This window comes from Lepisosteus oculatus, unplaced genomic scaffold (genome assembly GCF_040954835.1).
Source record: "Lepisosteus oculatus isolate fLepOcu1 unplaced genomic scaffold, fLepOcu1.hap2 HAP2_SCAFFOLD_40, whole genome shotgun sequence".
Lineage (NCBI taxonomy): Eukaryota > Metazoa > Chordata > Actinopteri > Semionotiformes > Lepisosteidae > Lepisosteus > Lepisosteus oculatus.
Window position 1 is genome coordinate 1650810 of NW_027167934.1, and position 26320 is coordinate 1677129.

Genomic DNA, 26320 nt, shown 5'->3' on the forward strand with positions numbered 1-26320 from the left:
CCTAGATACAGTGTTCCAGCACCTTTGACCTCATCCAGAACGTATCATTTCTTGAAAGGGATTGCTGTCCGAATGCACATCTGAATCCCAAACAGAATCTCTAGTAAAATACGATCATTTGTGAAACAGGCAAATGACTGTCTCAGGGGCCCATTCCTCATTGTCAGACACATGTATGGAATGCTTTCACCGTGCATTGAGCAATAGGGATTAAAAACACCGCAGGTAAGGTTAGATGTCATGTTCTATGATCATTTCTTTCAGCATTAGGGACTAAATATACTAAACGTATGATGCTAAAATGTTATTTTCACATATATTAATGTAATAAATGATTGCTTATGCTTTATAAACAAATCTAATTAAAATAAAAGCTTAAGTTTTGTATTTATCTTGTACCATAGAACATGATTTGCTTTGTATTTCAAGCCCACAAAGTGTCCAAATGTTCTATGATCATTTCTTTCATCATTAGGGACTAAATATACCAAACGTATGATGCTAAAATCCTGAAAAAAGGATGTGCTCCATCTCGTCAGTAGATTGGATTCCAAAACTGATTTGGGTCAATATACATTACCTTTGAAATTAAAGTACAGTCTACTGTAGGGAACCATCAACTTAGAAAGCATTGGCCTTCCCTGGGGGTCAGGTAGGTGCAAAAGATAAACCTTTATCCTATCTTTATCTTAAGATAAGTGGCCAAGCAGTATTTTTCCAAGTTTCACCAAGCACATCATGTTGCCATAGTAGACAAAGTTCTATAAAATGTTAAATAACTTTTAAAAAAAGTATCTTGGTCTTACAGTACTGTACAAGGTGAATTAAACTGTCCCTGGTAATAAAAAGTAATTAGAAGCATCTCAGAAACTTTATCTCTAGAAACATTAGCTGTTTTATATCATGTAATTTAGTGTGATGTTGTCAGAATTCAAGGACATTATCACACACAGAAATTGGTTCAGTTAAATCTAAAAAACACAGCTAAACATGGGTTTAAATGTAACAGAAGTCTCACCTCTTGTCAAAAGATTTAATTCAAGAAGCGATGTAATAAATGATTGCTTATGCTTTATAAAGAAGCTTAAGTTTTGTATTTATCTTGTACCATAGAACATGATTTTCTTTGTATTTGAAGCCCACAAAGTGTCCAAATGATGCACTACATGATATAAGGAAGATTATCACATGCATGTCGGTATTATCTTTCTTATGAAAATGCATTCCTTTCATTACCTTTTACTTTTTAAAATGAACTCAAATTGTGTATAATGTAATAATTTAAGTAGAATAGATTCAGGTAGGAAATATAGAGTCATGATGTTTATGGCTGACATCATTTCACATGGGTGAATTTTAAGCTAAGAAATAAAAACATTTACAATGAAGATACCATTGCTTAATTTTAAATGCCTTTAAAAAATAAATACCTCCTGAGAATAATTTGCCACTCCCAGATCCTTGATAAGGTACTGTTTGAATCCAATCAGGAGAGGAGCATCCAGGGAGTGCTTTCTATAGAGTCCAGCTTGGGCCACTCTCTTCCGGCCTGCTGATACTTTTTAACTACTCAGGGCCTGTAAGGATATAAAACACCGGTTTAAACATTTTATACCTATAAGACAAATTAGAATTTTAGTAAAAAATAGATACATCTGAAAAATAAAAAAGTCTTACTGCTGATAGAGTTCTTCAGAGCTCACATCTTCCCCTTCCTTATCCGCTTCTGTTTCAGTTTCTAGAGCAGCCTCTGGCATCTCTTCCTCCTGGACAGCGGCCTCTTGCTCAGGGCCGCTGGAATGCAGGTAGATTCTTTTCAACATGCTTTTACATAATATGTTGTAACAATGATTTCAAAAAGAAACTACAGAAGCCTTACAGATTAAAAATATCTCACCTTGCCAATGTGTCTTCAGGCTTCCCATGTACAAAAAGGCCCAAGGACTCTAGCAGTCTTACAACCACTATCCTGTTTGCCTCACCAGACACGATCTCTATTCTGTGGTAATCCACGATGACCCCGTTCTTCAGGTGATTCATCATGTCCTCCCTCGCCTGTTGAGAGGCCATCCTGATCTTTTCTGCCGTGGCGTGCTTCATACACGCCCTCTTCAAGTGAGCAGGAAGCTGATCAAGAGTATTCAGGTACATCTTGCACACCAGGGGAATCCGTGCGGGTTTCCTTTGAAAATAAATAATACCATCTGTGTATAGAAACAAGACTGATTTCTTAAATTATCCTTAATTTTCTCTCTCATAGTTTGAGCATAATGATTTTATTGCATTTATATAAAATGCAATAAATAAATAATGGTTTCATAAAAAAGTGAACACTTACTTGGTCTCAGTCACAGACTTTCCAATAGAAGCCATTGTGGAGTTCAGCAACTGCAGGTCCTAGAAGTGGGGAAAGAATTTTAAAAGAGAAATTGAATTACAATACAGAAGGAATGGCTGAGGGTTCACTGAAATATATAAATATACAAATTCCAAAGACTGAGTCCATATAGAAACAACTACCTTTCATTTTCAGTATAAGAAAAAAAAAACATTATCTTCCAAAGCATCATAAAATTGTCCCTTCTTCCAGACTCTACTTCTCTCTTGTAGTAGTATAGCAGACCTTTCCAGGTGAGCAGATCACAGAGTCCGAAATGAGCTTCCTCCATCAAGCAAAGTACCTGAACATGACTCTGTCATCATAAAAGCGCCCCTGTAATAAAGAAATTAAATCCGAAATCAAGAGGGCAGTTGCCTACTGAAATACAAGAAGTCATCAATTTTAACCTAGCAACACATTAAAGGCTGCATCTATACAAGTACGATTCTAGAAATGCTCACCAGATTACGTTTTAAGAAGGAACTGCGCCTCAGGTTCCGCCGAGATCTTAACTCGGATGGCAGGATTCAGAGTCCGGAGTGCGGACTGATGGCGCACGGAGGGTCCATATACTGTGGATCCCTCAGTGATCTTCCGCGTATTCAAACCGCCAGCGTGTGACTCCCCTGTCCCCGTAACCTCATTGCTCTGCTCTCTCCTCTGTGCAGCTGAGCCCGACTCACGGTAAAATGGAAAAAAATATGCCCTCGACGTGAGATTTATTCTGGAGCGAGCCAGTGTTGCGCATAGCTGCCTTCAAAGCAGTTAACCCAGGTTCGATTCCCGGCCAACGCAGTTGCGAATGTTTTCAAATGCTGTCATGAGCCTTGGATTGTGACTAGCAAAGCGAAGCCTTTTGAAAGAGCTAAAGCACTGCAAAACGGAATTGAAGGAGAATCTTACAGGGGATTCTGAGCAGTGTCTGCATACATGCAGTCAGATAAAGGTGCTGAAAGCTTGAGCTACTCTCAATGTCATGCTGCCCTTCCCCGGAGTAAATCTGTTACATTGAAAGAATGCTTCTGGCAGGTTCAAAAAGGGACCCTTGTTAATTGGAGAAATCAATGATTTCGAATGAATTCTGTATGCGTTAAAAGACAGCTATACACAGAAAACATGCAGGACACTGCTCATGATGTCTCAGTGCGTTTTTCAAAGCCATCTGACAAAGCCCGCCCACTGAAAACTGCAGCACATCGTGTAAAGACGTTCATCTTTGTAACTACTGCACGCACAGGAAGCAGAATAAATTCCTCTTTTCAAACTGTCAAAGGTTTGCTTTGCGAACGCTGCAGGACATCGCACAATCTCTTTTGAATGGGGACAAACGATTTCTTATGGGGCGCAGTAAGTACAGACGTTTAAAATGCTCCACTCATGTCGACGATGCAGCATGAAGAAGCGCAACCTAACGTTTGACAGACAAAAGTCAGGCGCCGCTATGAGCAATATGAAATCATACTGACAGCACACGGCGTTTCGCGCTGACACAAAAGTAATCTCGACAGACGCTGTTCTCTGCATAAAGCTGAAAGAGCTAAAGAGCGTTTCTGTTGACACGTAACAAGCTCGTTTCTTTCTACCATGATATCACCGTGACCAAATCTGTCTTTAAACACCTTGCTCAGTCTCTGACGAGACTGTCAAAAATTGCTTTCGCCGATTGTATTGCAAACCGGCGGAAGCGGGGTATTGGGAAAAGTTTTCAACTAGCAATAATCGCGCCTCGGCTAAACCTCACAGGCTACGATACTGCCACTGCGCAAAGCTGGCGGTTGCCAGGCAACCGCGGGGATCCTATGGAAATCGTTATCGATCGTCTCATGGCATGTCGTTGCTATAACGCTTCATATTTGTCGTCTTCTTCTTCTTCTAGCTTGAGGTTTTGAAGAATTTCATGACAGACAAGGGCTCCGTTGGGAACAAAGGGCGTTGTGAGAAAACCGTTGCTTATTTTCAGCAGCAGAGATACAACCCTTTAAATACAAGATGACAGAACAATGACGAAGGGCATGCCGGGAGGAACTCATGCACTACAGAGGAAAGGGGGCGGGCACGTACAGTTCACATTCAAGCCACAAGTACTCTTCTTGGATGTTGCACAAACAAATCCTAACGTCTTGAAAGCATTGCAGCATGTTTGTGTCCCACTTCCCGTGGCTGCGGGACGACTGACACGAACGGACAAACACAATCTGTGGCGTTTAGCGTGACATAGTCTTGCAGGCATCGTGCTGTCTCACTGCAATATTATACCGCTGGAGGAAACAGTCCATCTGGCCATGAAACTCATTTGAACGTCTAGCTACAGCAACTAACAATATCATGATTTATTCAGGATGTGTGGAATCAGCACGTCCCGGAGACAGCTTCCGAAATCGTGAGCATTCTCTGGTGGTAGGGGCGTTCAAGATGGCGCTCAGGTGGGAGGTAAAGTTTAGTGGTTGGGGAGGTTTTTTGGGGTTTTCATGACCTGAATGTTAATTTTTGCTTTTTTTGACTACAGAAAAATAAGGACTTAACACTAGTTGTTTAAACTTCAGTTATAATTGAAAGAAAAAACGATTTTTTTTTAGGTTTAAAAAGTCCGATATGAGTAACACTGGGAAAAGAAAAGAGAGTGCTGGGTCTTCGAAGGAGAACTCTAAGATACCTCAATCGTATATGTATAGCACTACAAAAAAATCGATGGCAACTAAAGGGAAAAGTGAAGCAGCTGCAGGGGCAGCAACAGGGCGGAGGCGCCGCGCGCCCGGCCGACGTGTTGGACCGGTGCGCTTTACGTGCTGAAATAAACACGCGAAAGCCCCGAAATGTTTCCAGAGTGCTGTGCACTGGAGGTTTTTGTCTGGTGAAGACTTGCCTGGTGCTCCTCCGTGCAGATTGTTTGTCCTCCTCCAGTGCGGGACGAGCCAACACAAGGGAGCGCATTCGCCAACATCCAGGCACGCAATGCGATTTGGAAAGCAGCTCCTTTCCAAAGAGTTGCACACGAACGATCCTTCAGTCCCGCTCGGGGGGCACGGAACCCCCGCCACACACAGCTTCAAGTAGCGAGTCAGGCGCTGGGGCTTTCGCTTACGGCCACACCACCCTGAACACGCCCAATCTCGTCTGATCTCGGAAGCTAAGCAGCGTCGGGCCTGGTTAGTACTTGGATGAGAGACTGCCTGGGAATACCAGGTGCTGTAAGCTTTTGCTCTCCCGGCCAGCAGGGGTCGCCGTTGGTGCCGTAGGCTTTGGGAGGAAAACCTGCAGGATGGAAAGGTGATCTATAGCCTCATCTCTAGAGATGTTTTGTTGCTGTGGCATGTGTGTGACCCATATTAAAAAAAAAAACCCGTCTGTAAAACGAATATCGAAGCTGCCTCTAAATCTGCAAATGAATATGAGTCGATAAACCACTCGTTTTTCGTATAACTAGACATATATTCATTTGTTACCGATTTCATTCATTGAGCACGGATACAATAGAGGTACAGCCATTCACTGTTTGACATGTCTGCACTGGTACAGAACCGAGCAATCAGAAAACGGGTGAAACTGTCTTTAGACTCAGCATACAGTACCGAGGCCCCCCATGACCAAATAAAGGCTAACCTCGATAATCAGCCTAAAGAACGCAGACTACAGCAAAACGACTGACTTTGAAAAGGGAATGAACGTCCGGAAGGAGTAGTGGAACTAGCTTGAGATGCTTCTCCGGACCCCTAACTAAAAGCCAGCGAGAACCAGCAGCGGCGTCCACTCCTGTCGAACCGGGATCCTTCCGCAGCCACGCAGCTCGTGGTGTCCTAACCCTCCCGTATCTGATTTTGGACCAAGCACATCAGGGGAGAGCGCGAACGCAGTCCCCCACTATCAGAAATTATGCAGTCGAGATTCCCACATTTGGGGAAATCGCAGGGGTCAGCACAGCCGGAGTGCAATGGCCGAGCCTCGCCCTGGGTGAACCTCCTTCTTGATCAAGGTATCTCCCCTGCCAGGTAAGTATGAGTTAAACAGGCCCCTGCAAGCGGCCCGCACCCACAGCACAAATCGCGCAGCCTAGGCCACCTCCTCGCCCCGCACGCCACCGCCTCCTGCTGGGCCCACTCTTTCACACACTCACACGCCACACTAACACTCAAAAGTGTGGGCAAAACGAGAAAACGAGCGCGCCGTTTCCTACACATCTGCAGTCGCCGTTGCGCATTCGCAGCATGTCCCGGGATGCAATTCGGCCTCATTTGCATAACTCCAGACCGGCAGATCGCCACGCAAGCTCGCGACGTGCGCCTGCCACACACCGAACAAACCTTTTCAGCAATTTCCAAAAAACGGGCCTGCTCGCCTGCCCACAAGGCTCCGTCTCTTACCTGCTCTCCAGAGCCTGCTGCCTTCTGTGCTTTTCTCTCGGCACCGCTGCAGTGCACACAACTCCTGCAGCGGGAGGGGGGGAGAAAGTTCCCGCGCTCCGCCGCAAGGAAGGCTCGCTCCGTGCGCACACGACCTTTCGATGCCAGTCCAACAAGTGCTCCGCATTAGCTGCGTCGGGGCTCCGGCGTGTCGCACCTCACCTCACCTTGCACTGCCCCCTTCTTGAATGTCTGCCGCTGGGCATGCCCCACTCTCCTCCGCCTTATCTTATCGCGTGTGAGCACCGACAATGGCCACAATGCCGGGGAATGGCACCTGTAAAGTGTTAATTGGGGCACAGGAACAGCCCGTCTCGTCTCGGGGGGGCCGGCTTCAGAGACAATACAGCAAACACAGCGGGGCGGGGGAAGAAGACGACACCACACATGCGGGTACATTCAGCTCCGGCGGGAACGAGACATTTGTCGGTCTTTTCAAGTGCCGAGAGCCGAGCAATCCTTCACTTGTATCGTTTCTCCCCGGTGACTAGATCTGGCCCTGCGACTCTCGACTGGGCTCACCCCCGGGGCAGCCCAGCAGGTGTGAGCCTGGCCGGCACCCGGATGGGAGATTCCACCCCGGAAAAGCTCCGGTTGCTGCTGCTCCTGCAAGAGGTGTGACTGGGACCAGTAGGGAGCGCTCACCCTGCGGGCTGTGTGGCTCTCTTACGCCCCAGCCTCCTGATGGCGACACTCTGCTGCACAAACAGAGGTCAAACCGAGGTCCCGACCCTCCTTGGCCATTAGGAAACCCCAGGGCGTCTCTCAAAAAGAGACGCCGGGGGTGTCCCTCTGGTGTTAGTGCTCCCCTTTACACATCAGTCGGGGTCTCCTCCTAATCCCCGTCTCACCTGTAACAATCAATGACGAGGCCCCCCTGTCCGTGAGATTTAGTACTCGCGCAAGAGACCGGGGGCAGAGCGCGAACGCGGTCCCCCGCCCCCCACAAAGTGCGCGCTCCGGGTCCTGCAACACAGCGGAAGGGCAGCGAGAAGGAGCCTCTTGCTCTGACGCCGCAAGGCCACAAGAGGGCGGAGGCGCCGCGCGCCCGGCCGACGTGTTGGACCGGTGCGCTTTACGTGCTGAAATAAACACGCGAAAGCCCCGAAATGTTTCCAGAGTGCTGTGCACTGGAGGTTTTTGTCTGGTGAAGACTTGCCTGGTGCTCCTCCGTGCAGATTGTTTGTCCTCCTCCAGTGCGGGACGAGCCAACACAAGGGAGCGAATTCGCCAACATCCAGGCACGCAATGCGATTTGGAAAGCAGCTCCTTTCCAAAGAGTTGCACACGAACGATCCTTCAGTCCCGCTCGGGGGGCACGGAATCCCCGCCACACACAGCTTCAAGTAGCGAGTCAGGCGCCGGGGCTTTCGCTTACGGCCACACCACCCTGAACACGCCCGATCTCGTCTGATCTTGGAAGCTAAGCAGCGTCGGGCCTGGTTAGTACTTGGATGGGAGACTGCCTGGGAATACCAGGTGCTGTAAGCTTTTGCTCTCCCGGCCAGCAGGGGTCGCCGTTGGTGCCGTAGGCTTTGGGAGGAAAACCTGCAGGATGGAAAGGTGATCTATAGCCTCATCTCTAGAGATGTTTTGTTGCTGTGGCATGTGTGTGACCCATATTCAAAAAAAAAAACCCGTCTGTAAAACGAATATCGAAGCTGCCTCTAAATCTGCAAATGAAGATGAGTCGATAAACCACTCGTTTTTCGTATAACTAGACATATATTCATTTGTTACCAATTTCATTCATTGAGCACGGATACAATAGAGGTACAGCCATTCACTGTTTGACATGTCTGCACTGGTACAGAACCGAGCAATCAGAAAACGGGTGAAACTGTCTTTAGACTCAGCATACAGTACTGAGGCCCCCCATGACCAAATAAAGGCTAACCTCGATAATCAGCCTAAAGAACGCAGACTACAGCAAAACGACTGACTTTGAAAAGGGAATGAACGTCCGGAAGGAGTAGTGGAACTAGCTTGAGATGCTTCTCCGGACCCCTAACTAAAAGCCAGCGAGAACCAGCAGCGGCGTCCACTCCTGTCGAACCGGGATCCTTCCGCAGCCACGCAGCTCGTGGTGTCCTAACCCTCCCGTATCTGATTTTGGTCCAAGCACATCAGGGGAGAGCGCGAACGCAGTCCCCCACTACCAGAAATTATGCAGTCGAGATTCCCACATTTGGGGAATTCGCAGGGGTCAGCACAGCCGAAGTGCAATGGCCGAGCCTCGCCCTGGGTGAACCTCCTTCTTGATCAAGGTATCTCCCCTGCCAGGTAAGTATGAGTTAAACAGGCCCCTGCAAGCGGCCCGCACCCACAGCACAAATCGCGCAGCCTTGGCCACCTCCTCGCCCCGCACGCCACCGCCTCCTGCTGGGCCCACTCTTTCACACACTCACACGCCACACTTACACTCAAAAGTGTGGGCAAAACGAGAAAACGAGCGCGCCGTTTCCTACACATCTGCAGTCGCCGTTGCGCATTCGCAGCATGTCCCGGGATGCAATTCGGCCTCATTTGCATAACTCCAGACCGGCAGATCGCCACGCAAGCTCGCGACGTGCGCCTGCCACACACCGAACAAACCTTTTCAGCAATTTCCAAAAAACGGGCCTGCTCGCCTGCCCACAAGGCTCCGTCTCTTACCTGCTCTCCAGAGCCTGCTGCCTTCTGTGCTTTTCTCTCGGCACCGCTGCAGTGCACACAACTCCTGCAGCGGGAGGGGGGGAGAAAGTTCCCGCGCTCCGCCGCAGGGAAGGCTCGCTCCGTGCGCACACGTCCTTTCGATGCCAGTCCAACAAGTGCTCCGCATTAGCTGCGTCGGGGCTCCGGCGTGTCGCACCTCACCTCACCTTGCACTGCCCCCTCCTTGAATGTCTGCCGCTGGGCATGCCCCGCTCTCCTCCGCCTTATCTTATCGCGTGTGAGCACCGACAATGGCCACAATGCCGGGGAATGGCACCTGTAAAGTGTTAATTGGGGCACAGGAACAGCCCGTCTCGTCTCGGGGGGGCCGGCTTCAGAGACAATACAGCAAACACAGCGGGGCGGGGGAAGAAGACGACACCACACATGCGGGTACATTCAGCTCCGGCGGGAACGAGACATTTGTCGGTCTTTTCAAGTGCCGAGAGCCGAGCAATCCTTCACTTGTATCGTTTCTCCCCGGTGACTAGATCTGGCCCTGCGACTCTCGACTGGGCTCACCCCCGGGGCAGCCCAGCAGGTGTGAGCCTGGCCGGCACCCGGATGGGAGATTCCACCCCGGAAAAGCTCCGGTTGCTGCTGCTCCTGCAAGAGGTGTGACTGGGACCAGTAGGGAGCGCTCACCCTGCGGGCTGTGTGGCTCTCTTACGCCCCAGCCTCCTGATGGCGACACTCTGCTGCACAAACAGGCGCCGTCCTTCGGGGGAGGCGTCAAACCGAGGTCCCGACCCTCCTTGGCCATTAGGAAACCCCAGGGCGTCTCTCAAAAAGAGACGCCGTGGGTGTCCCTCTGGTGTTAGTGCTCCCCTTTACCCATCAGTCGGGGTCTCCTCCTAATCCCCGTCTCACCTGTAACAATCAATGACGAGGCCCCCCTGTCCGTGAGATTTAGTACTCGCGCAAGAGACCGGGGGCAGAGCGCGAACGCGGTCCCCCGCCCCCCCACAAATTGCGCGCTCCGGGTTCCCTCTCGGGGCCCTGCAACACAGCGGAAGGGCAGCGAGAAGGAGCCTCTTGCTCTGACGCCGCAAGGCCACAAGAGGGCGGAGGCGCCGCGCGCCCGGCCGACGTGTTGGACCGGTGCGCTTTACGTGCTGAAATAAACACGCGAAAGCCCCGAAATGTTTCCAGAGTGCTGTGCACTGGAGGTTTTTGTCTGGTGAAGACTTGCCTGGTGCTCCTCCGTGCAGATTGTTTGTCCTCCTCCAGTGCGGGACGAGCCAACACAAGGGAGCGCATTCGCCAACATCCAGGCACGCAATGCGATTTGGAAAGCAGCTCCTTTCCAAAGAGTTGCACACGAACTATCCTTCAGTCCCGCTCGGGGGGGCACGGAACCCCCGCCACACACAGCTTCAAGTAGCGAGTCAGGCGCCAGGGCTTTCGCTTACGGCCACACCACCCTGAACACGCCCGATCTCGTCTGATCTCGGAAGCTAAGCAGCGTCGGGCCTGGTTAGTACTTGGATGGGAGACTGCCTGGGAATACCAGGTGCTGTAAGCTTTTGCTCTCCCGGCCAGCAGGGGTCGCCGTTGGTGCCGTAGGCTTTGGGAGGAAAACCTGCAGGATGGAAAGGTGATCTATAGCCTCATCTCTAGAGATGTTTTGTTGCTGTGGCATGTGTGTGACCCATATTCCAAAAAAAAAACCCGTCTGTAAAACGAATATCGAAGCTGCCTCTAAATCTGCAAATGAAGATGAGTCGATAAACCACTCGTTTTTCGTATAACTAGACATATATTCATTTGTTACCGATTTCATTCATTGAGCACGGATACAATAGAGGTACAGCCATTCACTGTTTGACATGTCTGCACTGGTACAGAACCGAGCAATCAGAAAACGGGTGAAACTGTCTTTAGACTCAGCATACAGTACCGAGGCCCCCCATGACCAAATAAAGGCTAACCTCGATAATCAGCCTAAAGAACGCAGACTACAGCAAAACGACTGACTTTGAAAAGGGAATGAACGTCCGGAAGGAGTAGTGGAACTAGCTTGAGATGCTTCTCCGGACCCCTAACTAAAAGCCAGCGAGAACCAGCAGCGGCGTCCACTCCTGTCGAACCGGGATCCTTCCGCAGCCACGCAGCTCGTGGTGTCCTAACCCTCCCGTATCTGATTTTGGACCAAGCACATCAGGGGAGAGCGCGAACGCAGTCCCCCACTACCAGAAATTATGCAGTCGAGATTCCCTCATTTGGGGAATTCGCAGGGGTCAGCACAGCCGGAGTGCAATGGCCGAGCCTCGCCCTGGGTGAACTGATTTCGATTTTTAAGAACTTTATTTTCTTTTCACAAAAAAATACAGGACATCACAAATCAGAAAGCTTTACATTCATATACATACTTAAAACAGTATATATGATCACATCTCATTACATTTTGACATGGTAACAGTTACATAGCAACAATTTTCTTTTTTTCTGGTGCAAATCACATTCTTTACTTAAACTTGATAATGTTTTTCACAGTTTCTTGAGATATTGACCTATGCTCTCTATTTCCCACAGATTTTCTGCTTCCTCCCTCCCTTCTCTCCACAGATCTCTGAGGTAATAGTTCTCTCGGGTGATGAACAGGGCCAGGCTACCTGCTGCCTTGACTGGGATCTCGATGCCTTTGAACAGCCCCATGTTCCTCACTCTCCACAGGGCAACTTTCCCACTGTTCACCACGGCCCAGATCCTGTCAAACACGTCAGGAGGAAGTTTGACAGGAGAGATGCCGTATATGACGAAAGCAGCGGTCAGGGTAAATTGGGGCGAGAGAGCCAGCAACCAATCTTCAAACTGTGCCCAGAAGGCCTTAGCAAAAAAGCAGGACCACAGGAGATGGGATACAGTCTCCTCCTCGCCGCAGCCCACCCTAACGCAGCGAGGGCTGGGGGTGAGGCCCCTACGGTACAAGAAAGTTCGTACCGGTAAGCACTGGTGGACGACACTCCAGGCTAAATCTCTGTGAATGTTGCACAGAAACTTAGAGGATGTGTGTTTCCACACCTTCCTTGTTTGGGCTGATGTTAAAATGCCCACATGGGTCTGCCTATTGTTCTGGGGTGCAATGAAATCTTCCAGTTTTTGGACGCTGACATCTCGGAGGGGAATATGGCCAATTGGGTGAGATCTTAGAAAACTTTTAACTGTCCCATAAATTGCAGGGCATGTGTCAGAGAGTGGGACGTCCAGCTTGGGTCTGACACCCCACACTCTGAACACCTCCCTACCTACCCAGAGCCTGGAAAAATAAGTCCAGGTACGCGCTGCAGGTGCTGTTGCAAAGCCTCTCAGCACAGAGGCCAGGAAAATGCACAGCAGCTTCGTAGCAATATCTGGGACAGACTTCCCCCCTGAGGGTAGCGGCCTGTACATTATTTCCCTTCTGAGTCTTTCCTGCTTCCCACCCCATAGAAATTGAAACATCAATCTCCTCATCACCGCCGCAACACGGTGTGGGATTGGGAAGGTAGAAGCCAGAAAATTCAAGACAGGCAAGAGCTCGGCTTTGATGACCAGCACCTTCCCTGTCATGGTGAGGTCTCGGTCCTTCCATTGCATCAGTTTTTTGTTTAAGATTGGCAATTTGTTCTGCCAATTTACTGTTCCCATCTCTTCTCCAAAATACACCCCCAGGACCTTAATTCTCTTCTCTTGCAGCCTGAGATCATGTCCTTCTTTTGGCTCCCTCCAGTTCTGATAAAAAATCTCACTCTTAGATTTGTTAATTTTTGCGGAGGAAGCCAAAGAGAAACGATCACAGCACTGCAGAGCTCTGCTAATTGAGGCATTGTCAGAGAGGAGCAGGGTGACGTCATCCATGTATAGAGATGTCTTTACCTCTCCTCCCCCACTTCCAGGCACTGGTATCCCATTAATGGCCTGATCCTGGCGCAAGGCACAGGCTAAGGGCTCCATAGCCAAAACGCATAACAAGGGGGATAATGGGCAGCCCTGCCTCACCCCTGAACAGACTTCAAAGGGGCGTGATCTATTGCCATTAACCATGACTCTGCTGTTGCTACCTGTGTACAGCAGGTTAATCCACTTTCTCATGATGGGGCCAAACTTCATGTGCTCAAGTCCCGATGTTAAGTACTGCCGGTTTAGGCGGTCAAAGGCCTTTTCTAGGTCTACACCTAAAATGCAAAGAGGGAGGGAGCGATCCTCAGAGTACAGACAGACATCCCTCAACAAGGCCAGGTTGTCGCTCATCAGGCGTCCTGCTATCCCACAAGTCTGTTCTTTCCCTACCAGTGAGGCCACTACATTTTGTAGGTGCAGGAAAAGGGCTTTGGACAGGATCTTAGTGTCCACGCCTAACAGGCTGAGGGGTCTCCAGTTCTTTATGTCATTTTTTGCTCCTTTCTTAAACAAGAGAGAAATAGTGCCTTCTCTTAAGGAGTCAGGCAGCAATTCTGTCTTATATCTTTCCTCGAATAGGACCAGTAGCGGATCCTGAAGCAGATCCCAAAAGGTGCAATAAAATTCTTTAGGGAGCCCGTCAGCACCTGGAGTTTTCCCCTTCTGTAAGCTCTCCATAGCCTGTCTCAGCTCTTCTACTGTGAAATCCCTCTCAAGTACTTCCCTATCTTCTTCACTCAAAACGTTTTCTAGCTTTGAGGTAAAAAAATGAATTTCTTCATCCTTTACCTCTGTAGAGCTGTACAGTCTTGAGTAGAAGGCCTTGGTGCAGGAGAGGATAGCACTCGGCTCTGTTCTCTCTCGTCCCTCCTCATCAACTACACTTTCCATGACAGACTTGGAGCCTACCACTTTCCTGAAAAAGAAGCGAGTACACTTCTCATTTTCTTCCAAGAACTGCACTCTGCCTCTTAACAGCACTCCTCGACTACTTTCTTCGGCTATGCTCCGGATGTCCTTTTTTAAAAGGGTGATATCCTCGAGCACATCGAAGCCACTGTGCAGCATCGTGTAGAGACGCTGCAGCTGCCTCTGTTTCCTGGCTAGCACTCCTCTCCGTCTGGCAGCAGCCTTCCTTCCCTCAGCCATGAAAAAGGCCTTTGTCCTCATCTTCACCTCCTCCCACCACTCTCCTACTGACCCGTACAGACACTGCAAGGACAGCCACTGTGATAGTTTCTCCTTGTAGCGGGATACTACCCCCTCGTTCTCTAGCAGCTTTGTGTTGAGTTTCCAGAGGCCTGGGCCAAAGACAGTCCCGCCCTGGAGTTCCACTCTACACCCTAAAGCCTGATGATCTGAGAAGAAGACAGGCTGAAGAGTGACCCCAACAACTTTCACTCTCTCTGAGACAAAGCAATAGTCAATTCTGGAGCTGCTATTCCTCCCTGACCATGCATATCCTGCTGTTGTGGGATATATACATCTATATGTGTCTGAGAGTTTAAAGTCTTGAACTAAGTTTTGCAGGGCCAGTGAGCTGGAATCCAATTTTATCGGAGAGCTAGACTGCCTGTCTGTGTGCTCTAAGATACAATTAAAATCCCCTCCCACTATCACGTCTGTGCTACTTAACAATAGGGGAGAGAGTGCCTTGAGTAGCTCCACCCTTCCTCCCACGTCAGTAGGACCATACACATTGATTAGCCGCAGGTTAACGGTCCCCCATTCCACATCCACACACAGCAACCTGCCATCTATGACCCTCTGAATACTTTTCAATTTGAAAGCCCATCCTTTGAAAAGAATGGCCACGCCAGAGGCTCTGTTGTTATTGTCCCCTGACCAAACAGAAGGCCCTTTATCCCACCTATCTTCAAAGCTTTTATACCTCTCTTGATAGGCTAAAGCACACTCCTGCAACATCAACACATCTCCCTCTCTCTGCTGGAGGTAATCAAAGACAGACTGGCATTTAACTCTGTCATTGATACCTCTGGTGTTAAGAGAAATTATGTTTAGAGCCATATTACATAAGAAAGTGGAACCAGTCTTTACAAAACACATTTCTCTTCGGTCTCACCTGTTACCTTCTTCTTTTTCTTTTTCTTCTTACCAATTTCCTGCCAGCCATCCTCTGAATGAGCCTTCATCAGGGTGGCAGCAGTAAAAGCATTCACGGAGTCCATTTCAAGGAAGGGGGTAGAGGGAGGGGTGGAGGGGTTCCAGCTGTCCCCATCGCCATGCTCTCCTTCCTCCTCGCTCGGGGAGAAAACAGAGTCATTTTTCCTTTTCCTCAAGTCCAGCTCCTGGGAGCACTGAGGGGAAAGGGGTGCAGCCGATGCACCAGTCTCCTCTTCCCCCTCACCCACCAGCTGTTGCAGATCCTCCGTGATGGACTGGATGGAGGAGAGGAGGGCATCTGTAGCACTTGCAGAGTCTGAGAAAAGCAGCTCCGCTGAATCCTGGGTATCGTCGCTGGACCCGCTCCACCGGGGGGCCCCACACTGGCCCTCGTTCTGAGGAGCAGGAGTGGGGGAGGGGTCCTCGCTGTTCTCGGGGGTTTTCAAACCCTCGTGCTTGTCTGGTGCAGTCTGCGGTTGTGGGGGGGTAGTGGATTTCTCTTCCACCGGCCCCGGAGCCACAGCAGGACTGATCCTGGCTGGAGGCTGAGACTCTTTGTCCAACAAGGGTTCTTTGTTTGACTTGTTGTTTGCTTTGGCTTTTCGGGACGGTTTGGCTGAAACAAGCACTGCCTCATCCTTTCTCATTTTGAGTTTATTGGCGTAGGCGTGAGGGCAGTTCTTAAAAACGTGTCCTTCCGAGCCACATAAATTGCACTTTGGCAGCATTGAACAGTCAGAGGCTAAATGTCCCTGTTTGCCACAGGTCTTGCAGCATTTCACAGTGCAGGACGATGCCAGGTGTCCCACAGCACCACAGCACCGACACACCTTTGGTTGTCCCACATAAAAAACATAGCCATTGCAGGCGCCCAGCCGGATTGTAGAGGGCAGGTGCCTTAAGCCTCCATTTACATTGTCCGGTAGCAAGCGAACCTCGAATTTCCTTGCTCCTGTTTTTATACCGTCAACATCTCTAACCTCAGTTCCATGGTGGACGGTGCAGTACTGGTTAAGCCAGGTGTGAATGTCCTCCGTCTTTGCCAGTTCCGAGAACATAACAACATGCACCGTTTTCCTCTCTCTCTGTGTCAGAGGCTGCAAGCTGATCTTCTCAAGGGCAGGAACTTTCCCTCTTTTTGCCTCAAACACATCCACGCATTGTTCAAACAGAGAATAGGTAGCAAAAACAACCTCAAATGCTTTCTGACCTGGGAGAGCGAAGATGAAATCCAAGTGCCGAGGTTCAAAGCCAAGTTCCTTCTGTAACACTTTTCTGCTGAACTGCATACGATCCATGAAGAGGTCATCCAAAAGCTCAAAACGTACAGCATTCTTGCGGGATCCAAAGGTTGCCATCTCAAACTGCAAAACAAACACTGCTTCCACAAAACAAGAAAACAATCCAACTACTCCAACTACAGGCTGATCAAGGTATCTCCCCTGCCAGGTGAGCTGAGAGCCGCAGGCGATGAGCCCGGAGCTGAACGGGCCCCACTGGCTCGTTTGTAAGGCCAGGTGCATTGCCAACCACGACTGGCAGGGCAGAGGACTTGAAGGCGGCCTGGGCTCCTGCAGCTGTCCAGCCACGCACTCTGGTTTCTCTTCATCTCGTACAAATCTTTTGCCTTTTACTAAAGATTTCATGGAGAGGAGCATGAATGAGTTCCATACAATTTTTGTGCTTCCCTGCCTTCGGGTGGGGCGCAGCTGGGCTGGTCAAAGAGAGAAAACAAAACCGCTCACAATCGCTCTTACAATGCAGTAAGTAGCACAGGCTACTTAGGGAGTAGGCTGATGTGTTTAAAAACAACCAGCGCCAGGCAGGAGTCAAACCTCCAAACTCCTAATCCATAGTCAGACACATTATCCATTGCACCACTGGCCCTGGTGTGACACTGCAGGACTGTAACCCAGTGAGCTTAGCACTGCAACTAGTAAAATATTACCCCTGGTCCATTCTTTTCCAAAAGTGAGAAACACCTGTTTTCTACATTTTGTCTGTTTTAAAACCATATCTCTTTAAACCAAACCAAGAGTTTGTCTTTTGCACTGATATTCTGATTCATTTCGATTTCAAAGAAAAAAAAAACATTACCTTCCAAAGCATCATAAAATTGTCCCCTCCTCCAGACTCTACTTCTCTCTTGTAGTAGTACAGCAGACCTTTCCAGGTGAGCAGATCACAGAGTCCGAAATGAGCTTCCTCCATCAAGCAAAGTACCTGAACATGACTCTTTCATCATAAAAGCGCCCCTGTAATAAAGAAATTAAATCCGAAATCAAGAGGGCAGTTGCCTACTGAAGTTCAAGAAGTCATAAATTTTAACCTAGCAACACATTAAAGGCTGCACCTATACAAGTACGATTCTAGAAATGCTCACCAGATTACGTTTTAAGAAAGAACTGCGCCTCAGGTTCCGCCGAGATCTTAACTCAGATGGCAGGATTCAGAGTCTGGAGTGTGGAATGATGGCGCACGGAGGGTCCACATACTGTGGATCCCTCAGTGATCTTCCGCGTGTTCAAACCGCCAGCGTGTGACTCCCCTGTCCCCGTGACCTCATTGCTCTGCTCTCGCCTCTGTGCAGCTGAGCCCGACTCATGGTAAAGTGGAAAGTCAGAGACTGAGCAAGGTGTTTAAAGACAGATTTTGTCATGGTGACATCATGGTAGAAAGAAACGAGCTTGTTACGTCTCAACAGAAACGCTCTTTAGCTCTTTCAGCGTTATGCAAAGAACAGCGACTGTCGAGATCACTTTTGAGTCAGCGCGAAACGCCGTGTGCTGTCAGTTTGATTTCATATTGCTCGTAGCGGCGCCCGGCTTTTGTCTGTCAAACGTTAGGTTGCGCTTCTTCATGCTGCATCGTCGGCATGAGTGGAGCTTTTTAAACGTCTGTACTTACTGCGCCCCATAAGAAATCGTTTGTCCCCGTTCAAAAGAGATTGTGCGATGTCCTGCAGCGTTCGCAAAGCAAACCTTTGACAGTTTGATAAGAGCGTAAATAAAAAGGCGATTCCTGCGTCTACCACTAATGTAAGAGCTATTTCAAGTGCGGCGTGGTGCGGCTTTTCAAGTGCTTGTGGGCATTTCTCTGTTGTTGATTCTTTTTTTGTGTGTAACAAAGTGGCATTTTCATGTCCGGACGGGTAGACTTTATCATTCCGATATGAAGCCACCTTTAAGTCCTCTGAGGCGTGTCTGTCTGCAAGGCTTGTATTTTGGAAATGTTTTTTTGAAACGGAGAATGACTTTGAAATAGGCTTCCGCCGGCGCCCCGCGATCCAGGTAAGATTGTAGCAAGAACGCAGCGGCGGTGGGGCTTTCTGTAGTCGTGGCCGAGTGGTTAAGGCGATGAACTAGAAATCCATTGGGTTCTTCCCGCGTAGCTCCGAATCCTGCCAACTACGTTGTCCACCTCCTGTCGTTGTGTTCCGGCGCAAGCAAAGAAGCGCGCCTCTTTGCTGGTGGTTTTAAAACACCAAATAGCTTGTACCCACTGCCTTGGAAATAAATTCTTCAGCGTCCGCGAATGGCATTTTGCAGCTGGAAGCAGATGTCGACGCTTTTTGCACAGAGCACCAAAAAAGCGTCTTTTTTGAAGGCCCAGGCACTGAGCATTGGTGGTTCAGTGGTAGAATTCTCGCCTGCCACGCGGGAGGCTCGGGTTCGATTCCCGGCCACTGCAGTGGCTTTTGCAGCGAGCGGCTCCATCACTTGCATCCCCTTGCAACTCGCAACTGAAAACCCACTGAAGCTAAGCAGGTGTGAGCCAGGTCAGTACCCGGATGAGGGTGAGCTACAGGGAAAAACAAAGCTTCCAGCTGGAAGCGGTGTTAATGGTGCCGGCGGGGGGGCGCTCATCCTGAGGTCTGTGCGGGTCCCAATTCCCCAGCATAGTGACGGAGACGCTGTGTTGTAAAAGGGCGCTGTCTTTTGGATGAGATGTAAAACCGAGGTCACAGCGCTCTGTGGTCATTAAAAATTAAAAATGACCACCAAAACCTTTGACAAAAGCTCTTGGTAATTGATGGTCTTCAATAATGCTTCTCCTTTAGGTACATTTTAAATCAGCTGAAAAATGCTGTGAAATGGGGGGGCACTTCAGGCCAGTGTAGGATTTGGGTTACAAGAACCATGAAACTGCGTGAGAAAGCCCTGTTGTAACAGAAGGAATAAGGTTCTTGATCCCGAGATGAAGTAAAACAGATGAGTTTATTGCATGCAAAGAACAATAAAGCCAAAGTCTTGTTTCCCGCAAGAAACAACAAAACCGAAGTATTGTTCGATGTGCCGGTACAAACTTTTAGGTTATATAGTCCTTGCTTGCTGCTTCAGACGTCATTCGATGTTATTGTAAGGGGGGGGGGGGTCATGGTATTTGGCCAGTTAAGAGGCCCTTGCTAAATGGTCAGTTTAAGATTATGCCCCCAGAGGGTTCCTTGCTCGCATCCGGAATCCTTATCAGTTAACCCCCTTTCCTGCCATAAACCCCTGTTGCTTAGAAGTCTAATTTTCAGGCAGAACTGACTTAAGTTATTAACCCTTTTAACATCTTGTCTCTTACTTCATTCCCCCCTTATAAAATATGGCATACATCAGGACTGTCTATTTTTACAAATACAAATACAATGTCAGGGCAGATCTTTCCTTTTTAGATGTACAGGCATGCATTACCATGACATTGTGCGTTCCACTGTTACAACAAGGTGTTATTGATGTTTTTGTACAAGTGATAGTTACAATTTTACACATAAAACAATCCTAATCCTACAAATACATAAAGTCCTACCCCAGGACCCAAACGCAGACCTCAGCCATGTGGAGATCTATCGTCAGGATCTTGGAACAGCAATATTGACCCAACTCCGATTATAATTTTTTGGCTGAATAGATATGCCAACACCTGGAATGTATTGATACCATATCCCCAGTAATGCTCCTCAGGCCTAACAAGCACACTGTTGGTCTTAGGAAGCATCAGACACAGAAACGGTAACAACATCCTTCTTTCTGTTCACTCAGTCTCTGGTGCCGTGGGTCGGTGAAAGTGCGATGCGCGGATCCAGCGATCTCATCCTGTCACTCAGATGGCACAATCAGTAGTTAGTGGCACTTGATATGGTCCCTCCCAGCAGGATTGCAACGTCTGGCAGGGTATCTCTTCTTCACCTACACCCACTCGCCAGGTATCCGGTCGTGTCTCCCCTCTGCTGGAGGTCCCCAAGCGTCCGGCACCTGTTCACAAGCCCTGTGCACCGCTTCAGTTAACAAACCTACACTACTTTAATAGAGAGTTAGTTAATTCATCAGTGCGTTAGCCAAACTTGGCCTCCAGGGAGTTTCTTTGGCTGCCCGTGATGATCTCAAATGGGCTCAGTCTCACAGTTCCATTTGCTCCAGCCCGCAAACCGCACAGGACTGCAGGTAGAGCATCTACCCACGGTGTCCCTTCAGTTGATATTTCCTTAGTTGGTCTTTCAGACTGTGGGTGATTGGGGCAATGTGACTTCCAACTTACCCCTAGTGAGGCAATTACAGCCTGGCACACCTTCCCAGTGTAGTCTGCCCCTAGATCAGTATCCAAGGGGCAGGGCAGTCCGTACCACGGGATCATCTTTATCATACACTTGGGTATGTGCCAGCCCACATCACATCATCATACAACCCCACATTCTTTACACATTTGTTCTAACCACTATTAAACATCTATTAAAGGCCTCAACCTGAATTCTCCCCTTTCCCCAATAGAGGTTTCACAGGGGTCTCAGACTCCCGCCCTCCCAGTGCCGCTCGTCTGGCATCTGCATCTGCATGGTTGTTACCTTGAGTTACTGGAATTCTTTATTTATTGTGTTATTGACACCTTACTCAAGCTGCTTCCGTCGGCAGCTGTAAAACTACAAATCAGTTCAGAGACAAGCCCAGTATTCTTAACTGGAGTCCCTGCCGTTGTGAGAGAATCTTATTTCTCCATAGCCATCCAGAATTGTGGCCTACATGCAACAAATACATACATTATATACATATACAGTAACCTTTTAACATCTTTCTTTTTACAATCTTCCATCAGTGCTCTTAACTGGCTTGCTGTGCTGAGGCAGTGGAGGGGCATTTTCCGATTGTTAGCACCTCGAATTCTGTTGTAACGGCTCAGCCTGTTCTCTGTTCTCCCTCATGCATCAGAGAGGACCCATCAGTAAACAGTATTACATTTTCTTCAATTTTCACCGTCCCCCACCCTTTGGCTACAGTATCGAATGGTATAATAGTGCCTACCTCCATGCTCCTGCGTCAGCACAGCTGCCCAGAACCCTTTGTCCACACTTACATACAAAGAATGGTTGATCCATCTGAGGAAACCCCAGTCTCAGCACCTGTAAGAGAGCTTGTTTCAAATTATTACAGGCGGCTTTTGCTGCTGGTACCAAGGCAATCTTGTCCTTGTTCTGCACTCCCCCCTTAAGCAGATCTGTTAAAAGTTGTGCTCACCCCGTAAAAATATTGCACCCTGGCCCTGTTAAAATCACACAATGCTCGACACAAAAGGGCCTTATCATAACTGCTTAATATTAGACACTCTAAAGCTGAAGCAACTCAGACTTGTGGGTTTCCTCGTCAGGGGAAGCATTCAGAATACCATCAACATACTGAGTGATCACAGTCAGTTGAAGCCACGTGATACCCTGTTCTGGATAGTCATTCTTTGTAATGCATAATATTCCAACCCAATAGATCTGGGATAAAACCACCCATTAAAATCTGGTACTCGGCAAGTAAAACTTGGTGCCCCAATACTCCTGTGGCCTCCTGCCGTCTCCCTATATACATTACTCTATAGCACACTGTTGAACAGAGGAGTGAAACAAGCATGACAGTAGTGCTCCAGTATCCCCTAACAGAGAAACCAACACTCCATTAACAGTACATTTTAATCCACTGGACTGGGACAGACTTAGGTAGGCTACAAGGGATTTACAGGATCTAATCGTTAGGTAAACAGATCTTCTCACAAGAAGTTATTCTCCCCAGTCTCGATTCTAAACCTACAGCGTTTCAGCATGTCTGAGACATTCGAATAAACCCAAATTGTTTCCACTATTGCAACTAATTTTATAAAAATACAAACACTGTTTATCTAACTACTTTTACGTCCACCTGTACTGTACTTATACGTTTCAGACGCTCTTATATTTTCCAATCTCCTTAAGTTGATTTTCATCAAGTCTCTTTAGTTACGTCTCTAGCCAGTCCCACTGGCTAAACACACTCACACCGTCATTTAGTATACAAAAACTCACAGTTACACACATACATGCCGGCACACAAATTCATAAAACACACATACACATCGAGAATATATTTTTCTCTTCGTACTACAATGTGCTGTATTCTTGTTTTACTTCTACATGAATCCTTTTAATTCCTGAAGCGCACTCCAGGTTCGCTGCATTCCTAATTTTGGGTGCGGTACTTTAGCCCACCGGTCAATATCTTCCGGTTTTGGATTTGATCGTATGGGGGAATCAGGGAAGGGAGGTGCGAGTACGGACCCCCTCGATGGGGTGCGAGACACTTAGAGTGACGCTGTCATCAACAGCGCCAGCCCCCGCTACATCAGGCCCTCTCCCACTTAGGGTGAGAGTACAGGTCTGCAGGCACCCTCTGTTTAAGAAGGGAGTTCCTGTTCTGTCTCTATCACACTCGTACCAGGTGTCATCCCACCCAGACCCCCCGTCTCCATATGGTCACTGTGGGAATTGATCCCAATTATTTTCATTTCCTGCCTGTCTGTTCCCCTATGGGAGAGCAGGATATAACACATTAACTAGTGCAGTGCGACCAGGAACTAATTCTTCTTTTAGTTTCTGATTCTCCTGCACTGCCTCTTTTTGCTTTTGTTTATACTCTTTCGTAGCGAGTAAAGTATCTTTTCTTCCGGGTTTTTGTTTTCCCCGTAAACACACTTAAGAAGTCACATCCCAATTTCTTTTTTTTCTCATGTATCTGCCACCACTGGTGCCGGCCGTGCACCAGGGTGGGAGCTACATGCTTGTGCTTTTGCCAATCAATACGCATATGCTTATTTTACAGGCGTCTTCGCCCCAGACTCCCTCGGACAAACTCAGCTTTTCCCATATTTTTCTCCTTCTTTTCCTTCAACTTACACTTTTCCGATATATAAACGGACCCTTCCACCACTTTCTCAAACCATCAGTTAGTACACATGTTCGGTCTCTTTTACTTTTGTCATGTGTGAGGTAACAGCTCATACAGTAAGGGGATGCTTTCACTTGAAAAACCTGTGCATTCCTGCACTCATTCAGCCAAGGGCGTCTGTTACCTCCAGATCTAAATGCCTCTCAGAGACTTTAGAGAGGACTTACACCACACTGTTCACAGGTAAGGAACGAGACCTCGAAAACCCCCTTTCTTGATCAGTAATTCACTATGCCCAGAATGCCAGCATCGCTGCTTTTGCTCCACGGTGGACTTACACACTGAGCTCAATCAGGGCGATTCTCGGGTCTCAACGTCCTTTAAATCCTGCTACTTAATGCTTTGCTCTTTTATTATGAGGTGTGTTTATGTTAGTGTCGTGCGTGTGTATATGTATTTCACAAACAAGGAAAACACCAAAAACATACATACATATATATATCTCCTACTTCTGTTTCCTTTAAGACAAAAATCCACGCCACGCCAATCCGTGCACGATCAAGGCGTAGCTAATCTCAGGACCCCGGGTGCAATTAAGGCCCACACCAATCCTGGATTATATATATCTCACTTTTGGAAAAAGAATGGACCGGGGGTAATGTTTCACTAGTTGCAGTGCTAAGCTCACTGGGTTACAGTCCTACAGTGTCACACAGGGCCAGTGGCGCAATGGATAACTTCATTTCCATGGCAGTAGGGCCAAGCAATTTAGCATTTTTATAGTACCAGAAAACAAGAATCAGCACTATGCCTTTGCCATGGAAGCACATAGTCAGCAGGATTCGAACCTGCGCAGGGAGTCCCCAACCGATTTCGAGCCCATCGCCTTAACCACTCAACCACGATTACAGCAAGCTTGCTACCGCCGCATTCCTCCTATAATCTAACACGGAGTGCGAGGTGGCTGCGGAAACTTTTTCAAAGTCGCTCTCCGTTAAAAAAAAACACCTTTCACAAAATAATTGCCGGCAGACAGACACACCTCAGGGGGTTTAAGGCTGGCTTCACGTTCAAATGATAAAGACTACTCGGCCGGATGTCAAAATGCAACTTTGGCAGACAGAAAAAACATCAACAAACCACAAATGTGGACAAGGATTTTACAAGCTGCACCACACTGCACTTTCAAAAGCATTTACATTCGTGTTAGACGCAGGAATTGCCTTTGATTTGCGCGCTTCCGAACGCCATGGAAAACGAAACAAAACTAAAGCCCTCAGCTCCTGCACTTGATTATAATGCCATTGCGTGTCGGAGCAGGAATTTACGTCATCCTACCACTGCAACACGGGGAATAGAGGGAAATGAGCACACGCTACGAATCGTCTCAATCACTCCCTAGAGTCGTAAGGCTCATTGAAGGGTGCACCCCCATCATAATGCGCCCTGCCCTACAAATAAAACAGGTCTACGGGTCTGAAACCTGCTCCACGGAAAACAGTTCTGTTGCGCTTTTGATCAAAGGAAGATTCTCTGTTCTTACTTTTTGATGACATAACACCCAAAGGGGCTTCTTTGGAGCTGGATTCCAACCAGCATCCTAAAGTTTCTTGGCGGTATCCTTTACAGTCCTCTGTTCGGTCGACAAGGAACAGAAGGGGGCAGCTTTCCTCACACATACAGTGGAATGTACTGTAGTGTTCCCCTTCATTGAATTCGCAGTTCTGCATCAGACCTCTAACTCGTTTCCTTAGCTTGGATTTAAGCCACGAAGCAGGCTTCTACTGTATAAACGTCTAGAGGAATCACAAACTATTTGAGAGGCCATCATCCCAGGGGGAACTGACAAAGTCTATCCCTAAACACCTAGCGCAGTCTCTCGAGAGACTGTCAAAACTCGCTTTCTCCGTTTGCGTTGCAAGTAAGTGAAAACGCAATCTCAACCCAGAGCCACTTGACAGCAGCGGCACGTAAATACTGTTACTGTCACTGCTCGATACTGACGTTAGCCTACTATACCATGTTCAGCCACCGCTAGAAAATGTCCGGCTCTAGAACCGGAGCAAACAACAGGAGGGCCAACGCCAAACGGGCACACGTGTCAGAGATGGAGCGTGACAAGGATGGGATTTGAACCCATGCGTGCAGAACACAACAGATTAGCAATCCATCGCCTTAACCACTCGGCCACCTCGTCGAGGGAACTGGGCTGTCCGGCACGCTCCAGATGATCTTTTTCTTTTTTTTCCCTCGTACTCGAGGGTCATTTTCCTGTTCCACATGCGATTTCAACATTTTCCTTGGGAGATGTCAAGCCAGCAAGCCACTGCTGTGGTTCAGTGGCCAGTGTGGAGTTCAGTGGCCCTGTTGTACACAGAAAGCACATTGAGCTCCTTGGACATGAAAAGTTCCAGATAAAAGCCATTTGTCACCCTTTCTCTTGGTGTCGATGTTGCTATTGTATGTAAAGGTGGCAACTTGCTCAGCGAGCAGGCGGAGCACACACCGAATGCAGATGTGTCTGAGTGGTCTGTCCAGGTGGCTGCAAAAGGACAGCACTCCCGGGGTGCCTGTCACGGACGTCCAAAGGGACTAACCGTGGGGAGCAGGAGAGCGGAAAAAGACCCATATGCGTAGCGGCGAGACGGGAAAAAGGCCCGGGCTCATTAGTGCAAAGAGTT

General features: G+C 48.3%; 7 non-coding genes and 1 pseudogene across 7 annotated transcripts; 4 read left to right on the forward strand and 4 right to left on the reverse strand.

Annotated features, from left to right (window-relative positions):
- Positions 1–4008: 4008 nt before the first annotated feature.
- Positions 4009–4150, reverse strand: LOC138228180 (U4 spliceosomal RNA). Its single transcript, XR_011185266.1, has one exon. It is a non-coding gene; the product is annotated as a U4 spliceosomal RNA (small nuclear RNA).
- Positions 4151–5456: 1306 nt separating this feature from the next.
- LOC138228082 (5S ribosomal RNA) lies at positions 5457–5575 on the forward strand (annotated as a pseudogene).
- A 635-nt stretch (positions 5576–6210) lies between these two features.
- LOC138228104 (U1 spliceosomal RNA) lies at positions 6211–6374 on the reverse strand. Its single transcript, XR_011185200.1, has one exon. It is a non-coding gene; the product is annotated as a U1 spliceosomal RNA (small nuclear RNA).
- Positions 6375–8149: 1775 nt separating this feature from the next.
- On the forward strand, positions 8150–8268 carry LOC138228369 (5S ribosomal RNA). The gene has a single exon (XR_011185449.1). It is a non-coding gene; the product is annotated as a 5S ribosomal RNA (ribosomal RNA).
- Positions 8269–8904: 636 nt separating this feature from the next.
- Positions 8905–9068, reverse strand: LOC138228088 (U1 spliceosomal RNA). The gene has a single exon (XR_011185184.1). It is a non-coding gene; the product is annotated as a U1 spliceosomal RNA (small nuclear RNA).
- Positions 9069–10877: 1809 nt separating this feature from the next.
- LOC138228112 (5S ribosomal RNA) lies at positions 10878–10996 on the forward strand. The gene has a single exon (XR_011185208.1). It is a non-coding gene; the product is annotated as a 5S ribosomal RNA (ribosomal RNA).
- Positions 10997–11632: 636 nt separating this feature from the next.
- Positions 11633–11802, reverse strand: LOC138228141 (U1 spliceosomal RNA). Its single transcript, XR_011185232.1, has one exon. It is a non-coding gene; the product is annotated as a U1 spliceosomal RNA (small nuclear RNA).
- Positions 11803–17066: 5264 nt separating this feature from the next.
- LOC138228411 (U5 spliceosomal RNA) lies at positions 17067–17182 on the forward strand. The gene has a single exon (XR_011185491.1). It is a non-coding gene; the product is annotated as a U5 spliceosomal RNA (small nuclear RNA).
- Positions 17183–26320: the final 9138 nt, after the last annotated feature.